General features: G+C 46.0%; 1 pseudogene; it reads left to right on the top strand.

Annotated features, from left to right (window-relative positions):
* Nucleotides 1-820: 820 nt before the first annotated feature.
* Nucleotides 821-2,871, top strand: LOC123862985 (transient receptor potential cation channel subfamily V member 5-like; annotated as a pseudogene).
* Nucleotides 2,872-13,522: the final 10,651 nt, after the last annotated feature.

Here is a 13,522-nt window from a genome sequence, read left to right as displayed (position 1 = left end):
GACTTGTTCTGATTTTATTTCAGAGGAGGACAAAGGTCAAAGCACAGGTTTTCAGCTGCCCAGGTAAAAGAGGATGACAGCTTGGATGAAGGAGGTGCCGTGGAGATGGAGAGAAGTAAATAGGTTCGAGATCTCTTTCTGAGGTAGAACCACCAAGATTTGCTGACAGAGTGATGTGATGTGCGTGTGTGCGTGCATGCGTGCGTGCATGTGAGAAAGGGATCACTAAAGGACCAACGCCTAGGGTTTGGGCTTGAATAACTGTGTGGGTGATGGTGCTATTTATAGAATTAGGGAAGCAGGCAAAGAACAAGTTTGGGAGGCAAAGGGTCAGGGAAATGAGAATTTCTTTTCAGTCAAATTCATTTTGAAATGCCTCTTTGATGCTCGAGTGTGGTATCAAGTAGACAGATAAATACAGAGGTTCAGGGATGGGTCTGTCTTGAGATGTACATTTCAGAGTTATCCACAGCCAGATATATTTAAAGCCAAGGGAGTTGACATTGGAAGGTAGCTGTCTGTATCTTCCCGTTTCTAAACATCTTTGTTGCCAAGTTTCTAAGTGATACGAAAAAGAATGTAAAGAGAGGGAGTAGGTAGGGGAGAAGGACTAAGAGTGCACAATTCCAATGGTATCTATAGGCTATGTCTTGCAACGAAATAAGTGTCTGGACACACACGTGCACACACACACACACGCAGACACACTCCACAGCTGCAAACTGCAAGCTGCATACACAAGTCACACGGAAGATACACTCACTCTCAGTCCCAACCCCAAACAGACCCTGGCTCTTCCTCAGCTGCTGCAAAGTCCTAGATGGCATTGCATATAGCAGTCCTCTGGGACAATCTCGAGGCAGCCATGTGCGGACAGAGGCTGCCCGGGAGCTGGTCAAGGAGCCCACCATGGGTGAGCCTTCCATAGGTTGGACCGCTCTGCACATAGCCATCATGAACCAGAATGCGCACTCCGTGTGAGCCATGCTTGCCCACAGGGCCAGCATCTCTGCAAGAGCTACAGGCACAGCTGTCCACCATAGCCCCTGCAACCTTATCTACTTTGGGGAGCACCCTTTGTCCTTGGCTGCCTGTGTGGGCAGTGAGGAGATCATGAGGCTGCTCATTGAGCTGGAGCCAGCGTCCGGGCCCCGGACTCCCTGGGAAACACCATCTTGCACATCCTCATCCTCCAGCCCAGCAAAACCTTTGCCTGCCAGATGTACACCCTGCTGCAGCGACCACCTGCAGTCCCCGGACCTCAAGCATGCCCAGTCACCAGGGTCTCACTCCCTTCAAGCTGGCTGGAGTGGAGGGCAACCCTGCAGTGTTCCAGCACCTGATGCAGAAGCCGAAGCACATACAGTGGAATTATGGGCCACTGACCTCCACTCTCTACGACCTCACAGAGATCAACTCCTGGGGAGAAGACATGTCCTTTCTAGAGCTCGTGGTCTCCCCCAAGAAGCAGGAGGCTCACCAGATCCCGGAACAGACCCCAGTGAAGCAGCTAGTGAGCTTCAAGTGGAAGAAATATGGGCAGTGGTACTTCTATGTTCTGGGTGCCTTGTACCCACTCTACATAATCTGCTACGTCCACTGCCCCCTCAAGCTCCGTATGGACAACTGCACAGATTCCTGAGATAACACCATTTTCCAACAGAAACCTCTACAGAAGGCCTATGTGACTCACCGGGATACCGTCTGGCTGGTGCGGGAGTTGGTGACCATCCTTGGAACTGTGGTCATCCCACTCCTAGAGATCCTGGGCGTTTTCAGTGCTGGTGCCTCTTGCCATCTGGGACAGACTGTCCTCTGCGGGCTGTTCCATGTCACTGTCATCACCTATGCTTGCATGGTGCTGGTGAACACGAAGACGTGGCTCTCCAATACGAATGGAGAGATGGTGCCCATGCCCGTCGCCCTGGTGCCGGGTTGGTGCCGTGTTATGTACCTCGCTGGAGAATTCCAGATGCTCTGTCCTTTCACTATCATGATCCAGAAGATGATTTTTGGTTTTATTTTTATTTTATTTTATAAAGTAATCTCTACACCTAACATGGGGCTCGAACTCATAACCCAGAGGTCAAGAGTTGCATGTTCTACCGACTGAACCAGCCAGGCACTCCTAGAAGATGATTTTTGGAGACGTGACACCTTTCTGTCAGCTGATGGCCTTGTTATTCTGGGACTTGCCTCAGCATTTCCAGACAGAGGATCCAGCCAATCTGGGACAATTCTACCACTACCCCATGGCACTGTTCAACACCTTTCAGCTTTTCCTCACCATCATGGATGGGCCTGCCAACTATGAAGTGAACTTGCCCTTCACATTTGGCATCATTTACTTTGTCTTTGCCGTCATTGCCACACTGCTTATGCTCAACCTGTTTATCACCATGAAGGATGACACACACGGGCAGGTGGTCCATGAGCGGGATAAGCTCTGGAAGGCCCAGGTCTGGCCACCATGGTGATACTGGAGAGGAGGCTTCTTCGCTTCCTGTGCTCTTGCTCTGGGATCTGTCGATGCCAGTATGGGCTGGGGCACCACTGGTTCCTACAAGACAAGAACCACCATGATCAAAATCCTCTGTGGGTGCTTCACTATGTGGAAGCTTTCAAGGGCTCAGATAAGGAGCACGAGCAAGAGCAGCTTTCTGAGAAACAGCCCTCTGATTCTGTGACTGAAAGTGGGACCCTAGCCAGAGCCTCCCTCACCCTCCCAACCCCTCCCTGTGCTGGACCACACCTCACAGCAATAGCAGTTACCAGGGCTGGGAGATCCTATGTCACAACACCCTGGGACATGTGAATCTCAGACTGGATCTTGGCGAGGGGGATGGAGAGGAAAATACCTATCATTTATGATGAGGACCCCTGTTACTGTGGACCTGTAAGCTTGGGTGGGACCAGGTAGGCCTGGGTGGAGAGTGGTACTAAATTTCATGCCTGTTAATCATGGGAGGGGGTAGACAGAATAATTCTTTTTTTTCTTTTAAGATTTTATTTATTTGAGAGAGAGAGAGCACACAAGTGGGGGGAAGCAGCAAGGGGAGAGGAAGAAGCAGACTCCCCGCTGAGCAGGGAGCGCAATGCGGGGCTCGATCCCAGGACCCTGGGATCATGACCTGAGCGGAAGGCAGATGCTTAACCAACTGAGCCACCCAGGTGCCCCCAGAATAATTCTTAAAGGCCATGTCTCACTGTGCACATCAGCATTTCTGGAGATGGGCAATGGGCATCTGTTGTTCCACGTATCTTCTGGGTTCCTAGAAGTCCCACGTCTTGGGAAAAGAAGGTATCTTTGCAAACAAAGTTGGACTTGGTCATCGAAGGTGTGAGATAAGGATGCTAGACTAATGTTTAGACCGTCTTTCTTTCTGCTCATGCAGGTACTAGAAAGTAGTAAGCTTGCCTGGTTCAACAGAGCTGAATGTGGGCAGAGCCAGGCATGGCACTGAGGTGTGGCCTTCCTTTCTTCCTATACTCCTGGAGGACTCTCTCCCCACCTAGCAACCAAACCCCACCTAGAAAACTGCAAGAAGAAAGATTCTTTGGGGCGCTTGGGTGGCTCATTGAGTTAAATGTTTGCCTTCGGCTCAAGTTATATCCCAGGGTCCTGGGATTGAGCCCCACATCAGGCTCCCTGCTCAGCGGGGGTCTGCTTCTCCCTTTCCCTCTGCCTGCCTCTTAAACAAACAAAACAAGGATAAAGAACGTTTCTCTTTTAAGATTTTATTTATTTATTTGAGAGAGAGAGAGAGATAATGAAAGAGAGCATGAACCGGGGGTGGGGTAGAAGGACAAGCAGATTCCCCGCTGAGCATGGAGCCCAATGCAGGGTTTGATCCCAGGACCCTGAGATCATGACCTGAGCTGAACGCAGACACTTAACCGACTGAGCCAGCCAGGTACCCCACCCTTGCTTTATTTTTTTTTTTAATTTTATTGTGGGTAGATACACATAATATAAAATTTACCATTTTGACCATTTCTAGGTGTACAATTCAGTGGCATTAAATACATTCACATGCTACTCTTTGTCTACAAGTCTTTTTCATCTTTCCAAACTGAAACTTTTGTACCCATTAAACATTAACTCTTCACTATCCCTTCCCCAGAGCCCCTGATAACTGATATTCTACTTTCTATGAATTTCACTACTCTAGGTACTCATGTAAATGGAATCATATAGTATTAATCCTATTGTATCTGATTTATTTCACTTAGTATGTTTTCAAGATTTATCCATATTGCAGCAGGTATCAGAATTTTATCCCTTTTAAAGGCCAAATAATGTTTCTTTCTTTCTTTCTTTTTTTTTTTTTGAGAGAGAGAGCGAGAGAGCATGCACGCACGCACACACACACACACACACCCATACCCACACACGAGGGGGTGCAGAGGGAGAGGGAGAGAGAGAATCTCAAGGACTCCCCTCTCAGAGCAGAGTCTTATGTGGGGCTCCATCTCACAACTCTGAGATCATGACCTGAGCCAAAATTGAGTCAGATGCTCAACCGGTTGAGCCACCCAGGCGCCCCCAAATGATATTTCATTGTATGAACATGGATATTTATTTATCCATTCATCCATTGATTGACATTTGGGTTGTTTCTACTTTTTGGCTATTGTGAGTAATACCGCTAGGAGCATTGGTGTACAATTATCTCTCTGAGTCTCTGCTTTCAATTCCTTTACGTATATCCTTACACGTGGAATCTGGGTATTATGGCAATTCTTGCTTAATTTTTTTTAGGAACTGCCACGCTGTTTTCCACAGTGGTTGTGCTGTTTTACATTTCCTCGAACAGTGCACAAGGATTCCAATTTCTTCACTTACTTACCAACACTTGTTATTTTTCTGCTTGTTGTTTTTCTTTTCTTCTTTTCCTCTTTCTCTCTTTCTTTCTATAGCCATCCTAATGAGTATGACATGGTACCTCATTGTGGTTTTGATTTGTATTTCCCCAAAGACTAATGACAGTGAACATATTTTCATATGCTTATTGGCCATTGGTATATCTGTTTGGGGGGAAATATCTACACAAGGGCTTTGTCAAAACAAGTTAAGTTTTTGGCTTTTGCAAGCACGTCTCTTAGCAGTGCCTTGAGATGGTCCAAGTTATGAGACATGGGACACGCACACCACCTGCTGGCCATTTCTTAGCATTTCCCAACACATCCTTCAGGGCAGAAAAAAGTTTTTAGTTCAAGGATTACCAAAGAAATCAGGGTCAATGTTGCTGCCCCCGGGGAGCTAATGGTCTCCCTTCTGGGAAGATCAAAGATGCCGTGGGTGTATTGCAATAGTGGGAAGGACCTGGACTTGGAGCAAAGAGAGCCGGACTTGAATCTTGCCTTTGACTAAGCAAATGGCACGTCTCTTTGCCTCTAAATCCTATGGCAATGTGTTCAGTAAAACTTTCTGTGATGATGAAAATGTTCCAGATCTGTGCTGTGCCATGGGGTAGCCACTAGCCACATATCGCCGTTGAGCACTTGAAATGTGGCTGTTGTAAATAAAGAACCGACTTTTAAAACTTTAATTACTATATGGGGCGCCTGGGTAGCTCAGTCGGGTAAGCGTCCAGCTCCTGATTTTGGCCCAGGTCATGATCTCAGGGTTGTGAGATCAAGCCCCACATCAGGCTCCATGCTGAGTGGGGGAGTCTGCTTGAGATTCTGACCCTCCCTCTCCCTCTGTCCCCTCTACCCCGCTCTCTCTCCCTCTCTCAAATAAATAAATCTCTAAAAAAGAAACTTTAATCACTTTAAATGTAAGTTTCAATAACCATCCGTAGCTACTGATTACCATATTGGACAATGCAATTCTAAAGACTCGGTTTCCTCATCTGTACAGTGGGGATGCCAACACCTCCCTGTGGGGTTTTATGCAAGCAAAAGGAGATAATCTGTGGGGTTTTATGCAAGCAAAAGGAGATAATCTGGGACAACATCTAGCACAGTGCATGGCTTATAACAGGCACCTATAACGTATGTTTGAATAAACACTCAATGGAATCAGTAGAACATTCCACCAGCACTCTCCACCCTTCACTAAATTTTTCATTAATCTCCTACTGTGATTTCAAAAGGAAAAACAGGGAATATTCATTAGTACCACAGGTCTGCCTCTCTTAAAAAAAACATTCTGTTTGAAAAGAATCAGGAAATGTGGTGTTTTGTATTTTACCCCCCTTTTTCAGAGATGGGAGACTGTATCAGCTTATGGTAAGAAAGCCATCCCAGTCAATGAATAATCAAAGGCAAAGCCAAGCAGATGATAAATCTTGGCCTCCGTCCTGTGAAGCCACCCACTAAGCAACGTTGAATAAATCTGTTCAGGCTTAGCATATTTTTCAGGGTAATTGGTTGCAGTTTTCACAGACTTTTTGATTTTTAACCTTATCTTGGGCCTACTCCAAGCTAATGAAACAGAGAATGAAGTAAGTTCTGATTTTGGTTTAAGTTTCAGGGAGGGGACCAAAGCATTAGCCTTGACAAGGCTGGGAGCAAAAAAGATGTTTGTTCATGCTTCTCTCCCCTGAATGTGGGCAACATCTGGGCTTCTGTTTTGTTTTGTTTTGTTTTTTCCCCAGATGATTCCCTTCTCCTTGGAGAAGGCTACAGGTGACTTAGAGAGAACATCACAAAATACCATGTAATTAAGCTGATTATAGCCCTGTGGATGCAGAATATTAACAATATAAATCAAGGGGTTAGAAGGCTATAAGGACAAACAACAGGTATTCTCCAGAAATGGTTGACTGCGTAGGCTCAGGGTCAGGAGATCTAGGTTCAAGTTCCATCTTCTCCCTTTGCCCTCTGCGTGACCTTGAACAAGTCCTTAAGATCTCTGAGTCCCTGTCTTCTTGTCAGTAAAACGGATAGAGTACTACAACTTCAGGAGATGGTTGTGAGGAGAAATAAGATAATGCTTGTGAAATACCAGCACAGTACCCGGTATGTCATAAGGACTCCAAATTCACCCCTTCTTCAGTGTGATATAGCTGGGCTTCTAAGAGAGAAAACCCATAACATGGCCTTTTTGTGTCCCCTGCTGTTATGGGTTGTGTCATACGCCCCTCCTCCCAAATGTGTGTATTGAAGTCCTAATCCCCAGTACCTCAGCACGTGCCTACGTCCGGAGCTGGGGTCTTTCAAGAGGTAATTAAGGTAAAATGAAATCATGAGGGTAGACCCTAATCCAGTATGACTGGTGCCCTTCTAAGATGAGGAAATTTGGACACACGTAGGCACAGAGGAAAGATCATGTGAGGACAGAGGGAGAAGACAGTAATTTGCAAACCCGGGAGACAGGCCTCAGAAGAAACTAACCCTCCTGACACTTCGGTTCAGACTTCTAGCCTGCAGAACCCTGAGAAGGTACACCTCTGCTGTTTAAGCCACCTGCTCTGTGATACTTTGTTACCACAGCCTCAGCAAACCCATATACCTGCTCTGCCTGGGCCTCAGTTATTGATTTTTTCCCCCAAGATCTTATTTATTTAGGGGGTGCGGGCGGGAGGTAAAGAATCTCCACTTGATCCGCAGACCCTGAGAATGACCTGAGCCGAAATCAAGAGTTGGATGCATAACCAACTGAACTGCCCAGACGCCCCCTCAGTTACTGATATTTTCAGTAAATATTTTTGTGTCTACTGTGTTCCAGGCTCTGAGGACCCAAAGATGAACGACACAAAGTCCCTACACTCATGGAGCAAATATCCTAGTGTAGCACACAAATAACATAATACCTATCAACGGTGCAAAGGTCCCAGAGTAGCACGGACCTCGGAGGGCTGAGAGAAGAGAATGGAGACCTGCACCGATGAAGTGGGTTGGTGAGAGAAAAAGGATACGGGATAAAGCAGGGAGACAAGCAGAGTGGACCCAGGTCAGCAAGTACAAGTTTTTGTGTGTATTTGATTTATAGAACTCAGTCCTTCCGACTTCCTGGCCACTGTTGTGCTCATAAACACCATCATGATTCTTACTGAGTGGATCCACGAGCGTGGTGGGCTCTGTGATGCACCACCCAAAGTTTCCTTCAGGAAAGAAGGATTCTTCCCTCAGGAGTTGGGAATGGGGCTGGAAGGCAGCCTTCTGTCATTGGCCCACACTGGGGACTGCATTAACTGAGGAAAACAGCCTTTCCTTGTCATGCTTCCTTCCTGGGTCATGCTTCCTTCTGGAGGTTGCAACTCAGGACAATTCAGAACGTGATTGGCTGAGACCTTTGTTGAGACTGCCTTGCAGGTCAGTTCTCCCTCTTGTCCACTCCTACTTCTGTCGTTCCTTTTCACGAGCGTCATCTCCAAGAGCACTACCTAATAAACATCCTACTGCTGATCTCCATCTCAAAATCTGCCCCTCGAGAGCATCTCCTGTGACAGTGGCCCTACTGGAAATCAAGCATGGATGAACCAGCAAATGGAGAAGATCTTCAAGGCCTCCAAATTGGAGGATGGGTGTACATGAGGCAACCATGAAGCAATGAGATGTGGAATATGATTTTCCGAGGGGACCGTGACTCCACTTGGAGTGCTCGCCATACTTGCACAATGCCTTCTGAGTGGTCCCTTAGGCATGGGCTACCACCCCGCATCTGTAGCTCCAGGTGACTGGACCAGCGACGGGTGCCTGACTCAGAGGCAGTCCTCTAGAAGTCAGCCAGCAGCCGAGAAGATGATCTTTTGCAAGTGCTCTAACAGATGGCATCTGTCTACTTCTCCAGACTCTTCCTGCAATGTGATCTTCTCCACCTTCCCTTCCCAGTCACGCTGGCTTCCTGCAGCTTCTCCTTCTCTAAGACATTTCCCATGCTATTTCCTCTACCAGAAGCAGGCTACATTGCTACACCTGCACCCCCCACCCCGATGCCTCTACTCCACTTTTCTAGCAAATGACTACGTGTCCTTTTTATTTCCTCAAAGTCACTTCATTAAGGAACCAATCCCATAACACGCTCTGACTTGATACTCTTGGTAGCTTCCTCCATGATGCTTAGGCCAGTGCTGTAAACCAGGTTTACAATATGGCTCTATCACACTATACTGTGTGATTAATGTGTGTGCGCCACACTAGACTGATAGCAACGTGCGAGTAGGCTCCAGTTCTGTTTTGTTCACCCTGTACTCCCTGCTCCTAGCATGGTGCCTGGATCACAGGGAGCACCCAGGAGTATTTGCTGAATAACTAACAGGGATCTTCTTATTGAATGGTGGCTGAATAAGCCAAATCAGTTCCCGTTTCTTTGGAAGTTTAATTTAGAAAAGTACACAGAATCAGAGCTGTTGAGGATTAGGCTGGAGTAGCGATTCTCAAAGTATGGTCCAGGGACCCCTGGAGGTCCCTGAAACCCTTTCAGAAAGTTGACAAAATCAAAACTATTTTCCTCCTAATTCTAAGGTAATTATTTTACCTTTTATCATTCCCATTCTCTCGTGAGTATTCAGAATATGAGAAGTTCATTTTTATAGTTTCAGATTCCACATTGTTAACTTATCTTTAAGAAAGCACCCCTTCGGGGGTGCCTGGGTGGCTCAGTTGGTTAAGCGGCTGCCTTCAGCTCAGGTCACGATCCCAGGGTCCTGGGATGGAGCCCCACATCGGGCTCCCTGCTCAGCAGGGAGTCTGTTTCTCCTTAAAAAAAAAAAGAAAGTACCCCTTGTCAGGGTGCCTGGGTGGCTCGGTTGGTTAAGCATTCAACTCTTGGTTTTGGCTCGGGTCCTGATCTCATGGGCTGTGAGATTGAGCCCTACATCGGGCTCTGTGCTCAGTGGGAGCCTTCTTGGATATTTGAATATTCTCTTCCTCTGCCCCTTCTTTCTCTCCCTCGCTCTAATAAATCAATCAATCAATCAATCAATCAATCAATCTTTTTTTTTTTAATGTATCCCTTGTCAAGTTTGGGGGTGATACCAAAAAAGAATATCCACAACTCCCTGAAAAGTTTATCAAAATATCCCTCTCTTTTCCAATGATATGTATCTCTGCGAGGTGGGTTTTCTTTATACACTTGAACCAAAACAACATATGGCAGTATATTAACGTAGAAGCATGTATGAGAATTCAGGCCTCTCCTAGTAAGCCAGACCTTGCAGGAGAATTGAAAAAATGTAAAGCATGCCACATTTCTCATGAAAGATATTGTTTTGGAAAATATAGTTATTTTTCATAAAAATACTTTATTTCTATTAACATACGATGGGTTTGTTATTAGTTTTATTAAGTGGCAATTTTTAAAATTTCCCAATTTTAATTTCTAGTATGATAAATATCAATATAAACAATTGACATAAGTGAAAGTTCTTTGGGGTCTTTAATAAACTTCAAAAGTGCAAAGGGGTCTTGAGACCCCAAAATTTCAGACTTACTGGGGTCAAGTATTTCTCAGAATTCTTTTGGATGCAAGAGAGATACTCAACTCGAATAGCCATAAGCCAAAACTTGTCTCTCTTCATCCCTTGTTCCTTCTCCTCTTTGTGTTGGCTTCCTGCTCAGCAGGCTTTCCTCAGGAGGGGGTGACAATGAGCATCACTGGCTCCCATCATGTTTCCACACCAAAGCCAATCACCATGACTCTGGTTGTGGTCTTCAGTTCATCCTTGGGATGGTGAGCTGTGTGTGATCAGTCTTGAATGAAACATGTGGACTGAGAAGGATAGCTCATCAGAGGAAACTCAGAAAGCTTTTACCATGAGAAAGGAAAATGGGGGGTGACAGATCAGCAAACAATATTTATCAGTTTGGGAAGATATGAGTAGAAGGCTGAGGTGATCAGAAAAGTAAGTTCTATCTGAGGAGAATTAACAACAAGCAGACTTTAAGGAGTTTAAGATCCTGAATAAATACATATCCTCTCTTTTCTCCTCCCTCAAATCTTTTATCTCCACTAGCATCTGCAACAGTTGTTGGAAGGAACATTCTAGAAAAAAGACAATAGACAGAGGTGAGAGGATCAAGGAAAGCTGGGCTCAGTGATACATGTCGGAAAAGGATGGGTAGAGGGAGGTGTTCCTGGCTTCCTGGTCCTCTCCCAGCTGGGTGACCTTGGTGAGGACGAAGTAGCTGTGCTCCGTGCTAACTGAATATTTGGGGGGCTCTCTTGCCGTACTCCAACACAAACTGAGTCACCTCTCATGCTCTCACCTCCAAACCTAGCTATCTTCAGTCCTGATCCCTCCAGACTATGCTCCACATAAGGGGACACTAAGGACAATAAAAGAGGCCAATATTGGAGTTCAGAAGGAAGACTTGGGGCTGAGAGTCCTTTAGTATCCCTCCAATAAAAGCATGGATAAAGTTGCCTCTTATTGCTCCAAAGAAGAAAACTGCCCACAGAGCACTAACCCTCCACAAAAACCACCTTTTTTCTCTATCCCTGCATGGAGAGGCCTTCACTGTGGATTTTTACATGTGAAAGCAAATTAGACTTGTTCTGGGTAGATCCAAGATGGGGAGAGGACCGGGGTGGAAAACAGAGGCAGATAGATTTTGTCTCAGCATAAAGGAAAATGCTCAAGAGAGTGGCCCAGAGCTGGAATGGGCTGCCTCAGGTGTGTATTTTCGGGGGTAGGGTCACTTATGTTCTAATTCACGGCCTCATTTGCTTCAAGGTCACCTGGTTTTTGCAGGTGCTGAAAACCAGAATATAAGATAAACACAGATAAATTATTATTTACTCTGAAGAGTTCCTCCTCTTTCCTTCCTTTCCTTTCTCTCTCCGTCCCTCCCTCCCTCTTTCTCTCTTTTCCTTCCTTCCTTCCTTCCTCCTTCTCTCTTTTCCTTCCTTCCTCCCTCCCTCCCTCCCTACCTCCCTCCCTCCTTCTCTCTTTTCCTTCCTTCCTTCCTCCTTCCCTCCCTCCTTCTCTCTTTTCCTCCCTCCCTCCCTCCCTCTCTTCTTTCCTTCCTTCCTTCCTTCTTCAAGGGTCAATATTTTGGTGTCAAGACAGGAATCTGGAAGATATATTTTTCTGAAATTTTCTTGGTTCTCCCTCACATTATGGAGACCCTTCCCCACCCAAGCCCCACCAGAGCTAATCTGTTCAAATTCCAATACTTATAAATTACAACAGCCATACAAAAACAGGAGAAAAAGAAAACCAGATGGAGAAGTTGGCCTGGGCCAGCCACGTCACCTTGGATGACTGAGGTGCTGAACAAGAGCTTCTGTTTCTGTTTTTTCCTTTCTTTCCTCCTTTTTCTTCAGGGAGTGGGTCTGAAGCAGCTGGTGGGTTCAGGTTCCTGACGTCTGCTTCAATAGCTTGGCCCAAGGGATCTTGAAATTGGACAGAGACACGGTCTGAATTATCACTCTCCCCATCAGCACTCCTGGGGGTGACAAGAATCAGGCTGTTCTCATCTTTATTTGTAGTAGTTTGGGGCCAAACATCTGTTTTTGCTTTTTCCAACCCTTGGCATCTAGGCAAAGGAAGGGAAGGGAGAGTCTTCTTTCAGGCTCCTGATGCCAAACAAGGACTGCCCTGAGGCCACGGGGGACATGGGGTCAGCAGAATGTCCATGCTCTAAACTTCTGCTAAAAGGACAAAGAGAGAGGGCCCCAGGGCTCAGAGCAGAGCTGAAGAAGCAGGTAGAGGAATTGAAGACAGGAAACTTGATTCTTTCAGGGAGTGTGGACTTCAGACGACTCGCCCTGTCCTTTGTTCTCTTCCATGTTACTCCCGTGCACTTGGCAGAATTCCTCCCAAGCCTTCTCCTGGTCCTGGTGCTTCCTCTTCTCTGGGGTTTCCATAGAGCCCTTAGGAGAGGACCCCATTTCTTGAGATTCCGTTGGAGAACAGCCCTGTGCTTAGAGACCCCCATGTCCTCACATCCCACATGACCTCACCTGTACATCTTAGAACAGTAGCTCCCATCTTCTCTGAGCTGAAGGACCCTGGGCATTGCTAAGATGTATTAGTGCCCAGACACCTTGATGTCTTTTGTCTTTGAGTTCCTGGTGCCTGCGTCTGCTAGAATCCGTGTTTCCAATTCTACTACCCACAACCAGTTTTCTACGGTCCTAGTATCTAATTAGAGAAGCCACTTGTATCCCTAAGTTCTCCTGGCCCTCTGGAAAGTGACTGATTATAATAAAAACTTGCAAATTGACCTCTTTAATATTACCACCAGCATAGGTAGGATGATCACTCATAGGTAGGATGATCACTTGTAGGATGATGCCAATAAGAACAGAAGTCTTCATTTCTTGAATACTTAGTGTCTTAGGAGAATGAGCTTCTTTACTCCTCTCAACAACATTATGACTTAAGTACTATTATTATGCCCATTTTACAGATTAGGTAACCAGGGCCCTGAGAAGTGAATTGAACATCCCTAGAGCACATAATATAGCATTAAAAATGGAATTCAAGCCCTAGTCTGGCTGATCCCAACGTCCATCATCTTGACATTATATATACTCCTTCTGGATATTCCTACTCATCTCCCTATGAGTTGTAAAGAGAATTAGAACATTCAACAGGGAGATGGAAGTTAGCCTCTGTATTAG

The sequence above is a fragment of the Mirounga angustirostris genome, unplaced genomic scaffold (assembly GCF_029215605.1).
Source record: "Mirounga angustirostris isolate CCGP_5_RB_7025 unplaced genomic scaffold, mMirAng1.0.hap1 SCAF_1, whole genome shotgun sequence".
Lineage (NCBI taxonomy): Eukaryota > Metazoa > Chordata > Mammalia > Carnivora > Phocidae > Mirounga > Mirounga angustirostris.
This window is presented reverse-complemented; position numbering and strand designations above follow the sequence as displayed.